Here is a 9740-nt window from a genome sequence, read left to right as displayed (position 1 = left end):
GGATTATTTGATTGGATTTGGGCAAGTATCTGTTGCAATTATTTCACTTCCTCAAAGAACTGTGCAGCACTTGAAGGGGATGGAATTTTCAGTTATTTCAGTAATTTTCAAAAAAAAAATTCCTTACTCATTTGTAGTCAACCCCACAAAGCCCACCGCGTTGTTCTTTAAATCCAAGCCTCGCCGTTTTAAACAAGCATAAATGCAAATGAAATAGCAAACCAATCTTTATCTTCCAAGCCTTATGCACCAAACTAGCCATCCAATTTTCCGAACGAAATAGCTAATCAAATTCACCAAATCATTTTATTCATCATGCTAGAACGCCCAAAAAACTAGCAAATCATCTAATCAATTTTAAAATTAATTTATATTTTGCCATCAATTCCAATTTCAATATTGACCAAGTAAAATTATACCCAAATCAATCGATCGGCTTTGTGTTGTGGTTGTTGTACGAGCGGCCAGCGATGTGGCAGTGCTTTGTGGCATGGGGTTCCAGTGAGTGGCTTAAAGGAATTACCGCTCTTAGCAAGAATGGGATTTATTCTTAGAATACGGGCGAAGAAAGGCATCTAGGATTGATGCCGCAAAATCCACAGTGATTGAGTCAGCTGCACATTCATCTCTAGAGGGGCTTGTTCTCAAATACCTGCAAGTGAATCAGATCTGGGCGTACTCATCTTTAGAGATCCTGCGGGTTAATATGACTTCCACCTCGAACTAGATTCACTAGATGGAATCTCTTGATAAGGTGCTTAGCGGTCACGAATTGACGATGGTGATGGTGGATGAAAATGAAACTGAAACAAATTTGGTGAGGTGTGGAATATGAGTTTTGGTAGATTGGTGAGGTGAGTGTACTTGTGTGGATTTTGATTTGGATGAGCATAAAACGATAGCGTTTGTTTATGAAATTGAAATTCTGACGTGGGCTTCGGGTTTCAGTTGGGGATCACGGGAGCAAACCATCATTTTCCTTTTTACCCTTGTTCTGTCAAAGTTATCTGCATAATTTATTGATTAGGGCATGTGGTGATAGTTGTTGAAACATTAGGATATGCGCCAAAATTTGTTGAAACATATGGGGATTGGTAAAAAATAACCCTTAAAAAAATATATTGTTGGGGTGGTTTGTGTCAATAATTTTATGATTTTTTTTAGACTGCACATTGCACCAACTTTTCCTTTAATTCAGGAAGAAATGGAGTCCCTATATTAAAACTGTGGGACTTGAACTGCTGCTTTCGCATCAATCTATTTATCTATATATTTATATAAAGTTGGGACTACAAGAGGTGATGTGGCATCATTATTTCTCATTTTTGTATATTATCTATTATCTAATAAATAGAGAAATTTTCTTTCAGATTTGACTTTTCATCTTCTCATAATTAATTTGATTGTTATTACACAATCAATATGTAACAGTTCATCAAAAGATTCACTATCTTTTCTAATTGAAACCTTCTTGATCATAAATTAAGCAATCATTTATAAACATTTTTAATCACTCTTCTCATCTACCTCACCTTAATTTATAAATAGTAACAAAAAATATGATATCTCACGTAAACATAAACACAAAATAAAAGAATAGAAAATAGCAAAGGCTCTAAAACATGTGTTTTTCATTTTGGCCCTCACTTGCCTGATCATAGCAAATATTGCAAATGCAACCAGCAGGAATGATCGCCTCAACAACAATATGAAATCAGGCTACGATCTTGCAACAAGACTTGAAGCTAGCGGAGGTCTAACGGAGTGCTGGAACGCGTTAATGGAGCTGAAATCATGCTCAAATGAGATTGTTATATTCTTCCTTAATAGCCAGGTTGATATTGGCCCTGACTGTTGCCGCGCTATTGATATCATCACGCATAATTACGGGCTTGCAATGCTCACCTCTCTCGAATTCACTACCGAAGAAGGGAACATACTGAGAGGCTACCGTGATGCATCTTTTGCTCCTTCTCCAGGTGATCTCGCGGTGATATATCAGCCTCAGGTTTCCAAGGTTTTGGCTTAGACAAGGTGCATCTATAGCACTTCTATTTCCGTGGTGTTAATTTAACTAATGCAATTTTAAATAATTAAAAAAATCTTTTTGGTTTTAGCGTTACTTTATTTTTTTCATGTTTTTTTTGGAAATCTTATCTCTTAATCGAATAGAATAAATCGTTAAAAGTATAATAAAAAAATGATAATACTAAATTCTTTTTTTAAAGCCGCGCGAAGCGTGGTTTTATTTCCTAATTATTATAAATGAGTGGTTTAAAACTATAAATAAGGTGTTGAAACTTAAAATTTATTTTCATTCCCATAATTAATTATTTAATTAGTTACTAATTAAATCATTTTGGACTGCATGTTTATTGTTCTTTATAATTATAAATGGGTTGTGATTAAATGGATTAACAAATTAAATAGGTGAAACGGTTTATATAAATAAACTTTCGAAAGCACGGGTGAGTTATTATTATGTTAAGTTTGACTTCTTTATATAAGCAATATAGCTATCTTTCTTTTCAATATTTATTTTAAGTCACTCTTTCTTTTCTTATGGGATATTCATATTTTATAAAATACCAATATTTTATAATTTATAATTTATTCATGCAAAATGGTATCCTTTCGAATCCAACATATTTTTCATGAATAAATTTTTACCTTTACAATTTATATTCATGTGTGTGTTAGTTGCGGATAATGAAAGCTTGAGATCAAAAAGTATATGGATTCTTATTGTAAAGGAAAACTATAATTTGATTACAACAGTAATTTCACTTTCTTTGTCAAAAGAATTTCAAGTTTTTAAAACTAATAAAATATAAAATATTGGAGGAAATTAAAAAATTATTTGAAAAACCAGATATGGAGGTTGTTTGCTTAGTGATTCTATATATGAAAGCGCTTAATTGATAATGGGACCTAGTTCCTCTAATGATCCTGAATTAAATTCTCAAATCTTTTAGAAATAGGTCAAATGGACTCGAGCATATGCCTCTAAAAGATACTACGATGCTCAGGTCAGTATTTAGAGATTTCAAAAGCTAATTTGAATCTGGATTTTCTCTTGACCTAATTCTAAAAATTGCAAAAAGATAGTTTCTCGGCGTTCCATCTCTTATTTATAGACTGAGAGATGAAATGTTATCAAGAAAATACTTTTCAAATCGAAATCCTCGCCATTCATTCTCTTAATATGATTTGTACTGCTATACTTAATAATTATTTTTGTTCCCATTCGAGTTCTCGACACATGGTTCTGTTAGTAACCACGTGTTATTACTTATCAACATTTCCGAGTTAATTACTATTCATTTTCTCTAGGTTTTTCGTGAGAATCATTTGATGGTCGTTGATCTCAATTTTAAATTTAACTATAAATTTTATCCGAAATTGATTTATAATCCCGAGTCGATGTGAACTAGGTTTTCAATATGAAATACATCAGTTATTTGAATTAATAAATTTATGGCCGTTCAAAAATAAATAAATTTTATGGAATATGCGGCATCTGTAAGTGGTTATATTTTATGTTCGGTCACTTACAATATATAATTTTCAATTGTATCGATAAAATAGAATGGTTGTGCGGCTACACGGATATGAGCAAAATGTCGGGAATATTTTATGGCATCTGCTTTCTTGCCACAAGTTTCACCACGCCGTCTTTGCATCAAATATTTCCATTAATAAGTGTCATTAAATGTGTTTATGTTATTACTAGTATTTTGCTTTGTTTGCAGTGCGTAAATTTTTTAATTTTTAATATTATTATTATTATTATTATTTGGCTGTAAAACTAGTGCATCTAAGAAAACCATAATGTGCCTGCAAATCATCCTTTATCTCGATGGAACAAATGCAGACAAATTTCTTCTTGTTTTAAGCCAATGAACATCCATTAATTGTGTTTGTCTTATTAATAATATTCATAATGAAATTGAAGTTCATAATTAGATACCTTTATTTCTTATAGGGAAAAGGACAAACACACCCCCAATATTTAGAAAAAATGACAAAAATCCCCCCTAATATTTCAAAAAAGACATTTACACCCCTAATTTATTATAATTTTATCATTATACCCTTCTAGCATATAAAAAAAATTATTAGATTATCCAATTTGTCTATATATTATTAATAAAATTATAAATATATCCTCATTACCTCATTCCTCTATTTAAATTTTTATTTATAACCAATTTTCAAAAAAGACATCTACACACTTAAAAAAAATTGTAAATAAATTATAATTTTAAAAATAAAATTGGTTATTAATACCATAATAAATAACATAGAAATTTGGTTATAAATGTACAAGTTTAAATGATTGACATGTGGAGAATTGTTAAATATACAAGTTTAAAGTTTAAATAAAATTGCTTATTAATAACTAATTTTATTTTTAAAATTATAGTTTATTTACAATTTTTTTAGGTCTATGGATGTCTTTTTTGAAAATTAGTTATTGATAAAAATTTAAATAGAGGAATTGGACAATGAGGGTATATTTATAATTTTTTTATAATATACAATTTGTCTATTTATAATTTTATTAACAATATATAGACAAATTGGATAATTTAATAATTTTTTTTTATATGCTAGAATGGTATAATGATAAAATTATAATAAATTAGGGTGTAAATGTCTTTTTTAAAATATTAGGGGATTTTTGTCCCCTTGCCTAAACGTTGAGAGTGTGTTTGTCCTTTTCCCTTTCTTATATTATGATTGATAATGGTGATTAATTTGCAAGGCACTACCAATTTGGTTGAACTGGGGCTTGGATGGTTTTGAATGGGATGTTGATGCAATTTAATTATATTTTTATTTTTATTTTATATACTTCTATATATATTTTCTGATTTTTTTAACTAATTTTAGTTCTTGCTTTGTTAAATTAATTATCTTTGCTCTCATGAATTTGTTTCTCCGTTATGCTAATGAAATAATGACAAAATACGATCCTACAACGCAACAAAATAAAATTACATCTGTTGATAGTTTTCTACTCTTCCACTGCTCAAGGTCAAGAAAATAACAAATAAACAGAAACAATAAGGAAAAATTTGAAATTTTATATTAGATTCTAATTGTCCTCTCGTTTCAACAATTTTTATGTTAAAGTCTACTCAATTTATGGTTTCTTTATTATAAGCCCCTAACTTTGGCCCATTTCTATTTGACTAATTTTATGTTATAGCTAAAAAAAAATTATAATTTCTTTATAGTGGTCCAATCAAATTGTTGCCCCTATGCGAGGCAAACGACCATTGTTAAAACTACAGAAAAATGAAGTTAAATAGTTTAATGTCTATTCTCTTAATATCAAATTAGTTTTGAGATATGAATTACAAAGTATGACTAAATAACTTTAAAAAAATAATAAATACAATATAGTTTTACTAGATAAAAAACATAAACATAAAAAAAAGCTTGATTTTTTTCCCCAATAAATTTTGTAAATCCACCTCATTTCCAATAAATAATTACAATGAGTTATTATTTTTTAAGAAAGCAAATAAATGAAGCCTGGAGATTTAATCAACTAAAATTCAATAATTAAACTATTACATACAAGAGCTCACATTTCTTGGACCATTTAATCATTTCAATTATTAGGGCAGAATAGTCAAATAAAACTTATCTTAGAGCAATCTTAATAGTTAAAGATATCTAAGTCGAAAAAAAATTATAAGATTTATTTAATTGATTTATTATCAAAAAATTTTGTTGATTTGCATATTTTAAAAATAATGTGATCTTATTATAATTATTTTCTAAAAGTGTGGTGGATTTACAAAGATAGTGAGGTGAAAATATATCTACCCTAAAAGAAATTAAAGAAGAAAAATGGTGGCGATATTCCCCTCACATTTTGTATAAAACCATCCACTTATTACATTTTATATAATCACAATATTATCATTAGCTGAAATGACTAAAATAGGTACATAAATAATTATTAGTTCAATTATTGTCTATTATGATTTATAAGTTAAATTTAGTAGACCATAAGCTTATGAGTTTTTATATTCTAACACTCTTTCTTAATCATTCAAATAAAAAAAGAAGTAAATATTGCAATGATATAAGAAGAAGAAAGGGAATGATTTTTTTATTTTATTACATGAAACTATTGTTCATAATATAACTCATATTACGTGAGACTATAACTGATATTTACAAATCAAACTATTACTGAGAATAGTTTGCATCAATTCTATCAATTGTATCAATTCTTATTATGTACTGCTCAAATTATTTTTAACTCTTATTAATATTCGAAAGATGTCTACTCTACTCACATTTGGTAATAGCTTGCATCAATTCTATAAGTTTTTATGATGTACTGCTCATATTATTTTTAACCTTCACTAATATTTAAGGGATGTCTACTTTACTCACATTTGATAAGCGAGAAAACTGTTTTTACTCAATTACACATTATAATTAGGAAAGAAATTACCCACATAGCACGTTTGTGGGGATTCAAACTACTGCCCTTACATTTGGAGGGTAGCAGCCCTTACCACGAGTGGTTAAAGAAAGGGAGGAATCTAGAAAAGAAAAACTATGTAATATTGAATTGATAGAGGAAGAAGACATGGCATGGGAAAAATTTGGAACATAATTATTAAGTTTCAAGTTTTGTTTTTTTAAAAGTAATTTTTAATTAAAAAGTGGTTCATTCATGTGGTATTAAGAAGTAGTTTATACTTAGAAGTATCAAGAGCTTGTAAAGGAAAGAAATTGGAGGCAATCCTCTTAATTGTTACGCTGTCATTTTCTCTGCAGATCATGAGTGAAGGAATCATGTTAGTTGCTCTCTCATTTTCTGTAATACTGATTACACATTAGATTACTGTATTGTACAGATATTTACAACTGCTATTATATCAAATATTACATTAATATTTACAATCAAATATATATAATTGTAACTTACATTATTATATTAAATTCTATGAAATACATGTCCAAACAAATAACCCTTACAGAGGAAGAATGTCTTCGCTCCATTCCCATTTCGCAAGGGAGAAAGATTTTAGAATATTTTAGCTCCCACAATACTTTTGTGAGAGGGCTTGAACTGATGCCCTCACACTTGTGAGGGTGCTGCTCTCCCATTAGTGCCGCTACCTTGGTCCTTAGACAAGATGCAATTTTCATGCTAGATTTCAAAAGCAAACATAAATGTACTCTTCAACGATCATTAAGACATTTCAAAAGGGGTATTTTTGGTATTTATGGGATGGATTTACAAAATGTATTTATTTTAAATTTTTCTATAGGGTGGGTTAGTCAAGGGGATGGTTTTACGGAAAACATGAGAGTGAAATATCAAATCATTGTCCTAAGAAAAAATTATCAATATTCCACTCTAACATATAATGAAAGTTTGAAAATATCTGAAAATACTTTAAATTACCCGTAATTCTCCTAAAATATCTGCACCACCTGCTTGATTAAAAAGTGCGCCGTGCTACAATGCTCAAAATTCTAGATTCAGATTTTAAACCTGATATTATTGTCTTGCATAGATAAAATAAAAAATAAAAAAATGCTCAAAATTCTAGATTCAGATTTTAAAAATGGAATTAATAGGTAACTAAAATTTAAAAATTGCTTTTGAAGTTCAATGTTAGGGCTCAACCAAAAATAAAAAAATAAAATTTAAATTATTTTTGAAGTACATTGTTAGGGCTAAACAAAAACATTTAATTTAAATTCCAAAAAGCCTAAAACCTTTAATGCTTGATTCACCAGCTCAATTTTTTCTATTTGATAAATTAAAATTATTTTTATTTGTAGCATCGAATTTGCGGTAACACATTGGAGAATTTTTCTAGTTTTGAATTTCATGTTCAAATGCTGACAATACAATTATTATGTAGTAAATTTTTTAAGATATTTTTGAAGTCCAATGTTGGGCAAAATAGCAAATTAAAAGGGTAAATTAAATATCAAAAAGTAAATTACTCAGGTAACACATTAGTGTTCGATCCAAAAGTTCAGATTTTTGTCTATAAAATGATTAAATTTGTCCATACCGTTTTCGCCAATTTTTTTTTAATAATGTCTAAATTAATTTTTTTTTCAAAATAATAATAATGAATATGTTGCAACACATTGGCATGTTCTATTCAATTTAAAGATGTATGTAGGTTCATCTTGGCAGTAGAATCATTATATAATTACATTTTGAAAGTATTTTGCCAATACGAGGCCTAAAACCAAAAAGTCCATCCTCAAATCAGACCTTATCGTTTGATCCACAAATTAATTATTATTATTATTATTTTGTCAATAAGTTAAAAAGTGGTACTACTGGCACGTCCTACAAACTCACTTGAAATCCCATTTTCATGTTAATAGTTTTAGAGTTCGACTATTGGCACCCCTCCAAAATTCTTTTAAAACCTCTCTTCTGCTATAATTATATTCAAGGACAAATATTCTAATATATCTCACATTTATTTTATCTCAATTCAAACTTTTGTATTTTCTCTCTTAAAAAAAAAACTTTTGTATTTTTTCTACTATCAAACTCACATATGTAATTTTTTTCTCAAATTCTCTATAATTTTTTTTTTCAATTACTAAAACAATCTATTCATAATAAACAAAACACATTCTGACAAAATTATCTGCCTTTTTTTAAGGCTCATAATAAATCTTTTTACATCATAATCTTACAGATATTTTATTTAATTAATTAATTTTTATTAAGAAGTTAATCGCCCATAAAAGTTTGTTTGTGAGGAGCGAGAAAATAATAAAAAAGTAAAAGATTCACAAATTAAATGTGTTTATTTAGAAATAAGGGTATTTTTGGCATTAAGCCTAGCATTATTGAAAAAGGGGTTTCAAAAGAATTTTGGAGGGGTGCCAATAGTTCAACTCATAATTTTATTCTCGGTTAAAATTACATAAAAGAAGACAAAATAAATTGAATTTCTTTTTGTTACTAATTCTTCAAACTCAATCAATTACTTTATTGGGATTTTTGTTATTTTGCCTTAATTTCTTATAATAAACTTTTTTGTAAATAAAATAATTGCTCACTTGGCAAAGAAAATTCAATAAATTTGATAAAGTTTTTTGTTTATTTTTATTTTTTTATAAAGATTTGATAAACTACTTACATGTTTTATCTTAATTACTTCAAAATCATTTCGGAACTAAAAAAAAATGAATCCAAAATATATTAGATCCTGAAAATAAGGAGTTTATGATGCGTGGGTGACGTGTACTGGGAAGCAATTGTATGAAAAAGAAATATATGGATTGGGGTTTAATTAATTTGTATTTGTAGTTTTATGTAATTTTATCTTGTAAAAATGCTGTTAATGTAAAAAAATGGGGGGTTTCGTAAGCATACTGAGGGGGTGCCCACAGTATCACTATAAGTTAAATTGTGGTCGGATTGTCCGCTCATTTTTACACTTTCAGCCTGCACAAATTTATGGTTCCTTCATTATAAGCCTCAACGTAGTCCTCTCTATATGAGAGATTTTAGGTTATTGTCTGATACTTTTTTTTTAAATGGTGTATTAGTTTTCTCTTCACTTGTTAAATTTGCATTTAACAATCAGTTTCTTGTCCTCTCTATCTCTTTGCATCTCGCATCTCTTTTAGTTGTTTATCACACAACTAATATCTCCATTTTCAACCCTGCATTTGCTCGATTTCAGCAACAACAACAAAAAAAAAAAAGCAGCCAT

At 28.6% G+C, this 9740-nt stretch overlaps 1 pseudogene; it reads left to right on the top strand.

Moving 5' to 3' along the window:
* Positions 1-736: 736 nt before the first annotated feature.
* On the top strand, positions 737-2046 carry LOC112097938 (annotated as a pseudogene).
* The last annotated feature ends 7694 nt before the right edge of the window (positions 2047-9740 follow it).

The sequence above is a fragment of the Citrus clementina genome, unplaced genomic scaffold, assembly GCF_000493195.1.
Source record: "Citrus clementina cultivar Clemenules unplaced genomic scaffold, Citrus_clementina_v1.0 scaffold_5, whole genome shotgun sequence".
In the NCBI taxonomy this organism is placed as follows: Eukaryota; Viridiplantae; Streptophyta; class Magnoliopsida; order Sapindales; family Rutaceae; genus Citrus; species Citrus x clementina.
This window is presented reverse-complemented; position numbering and strand designations above follow the sequence as displayed.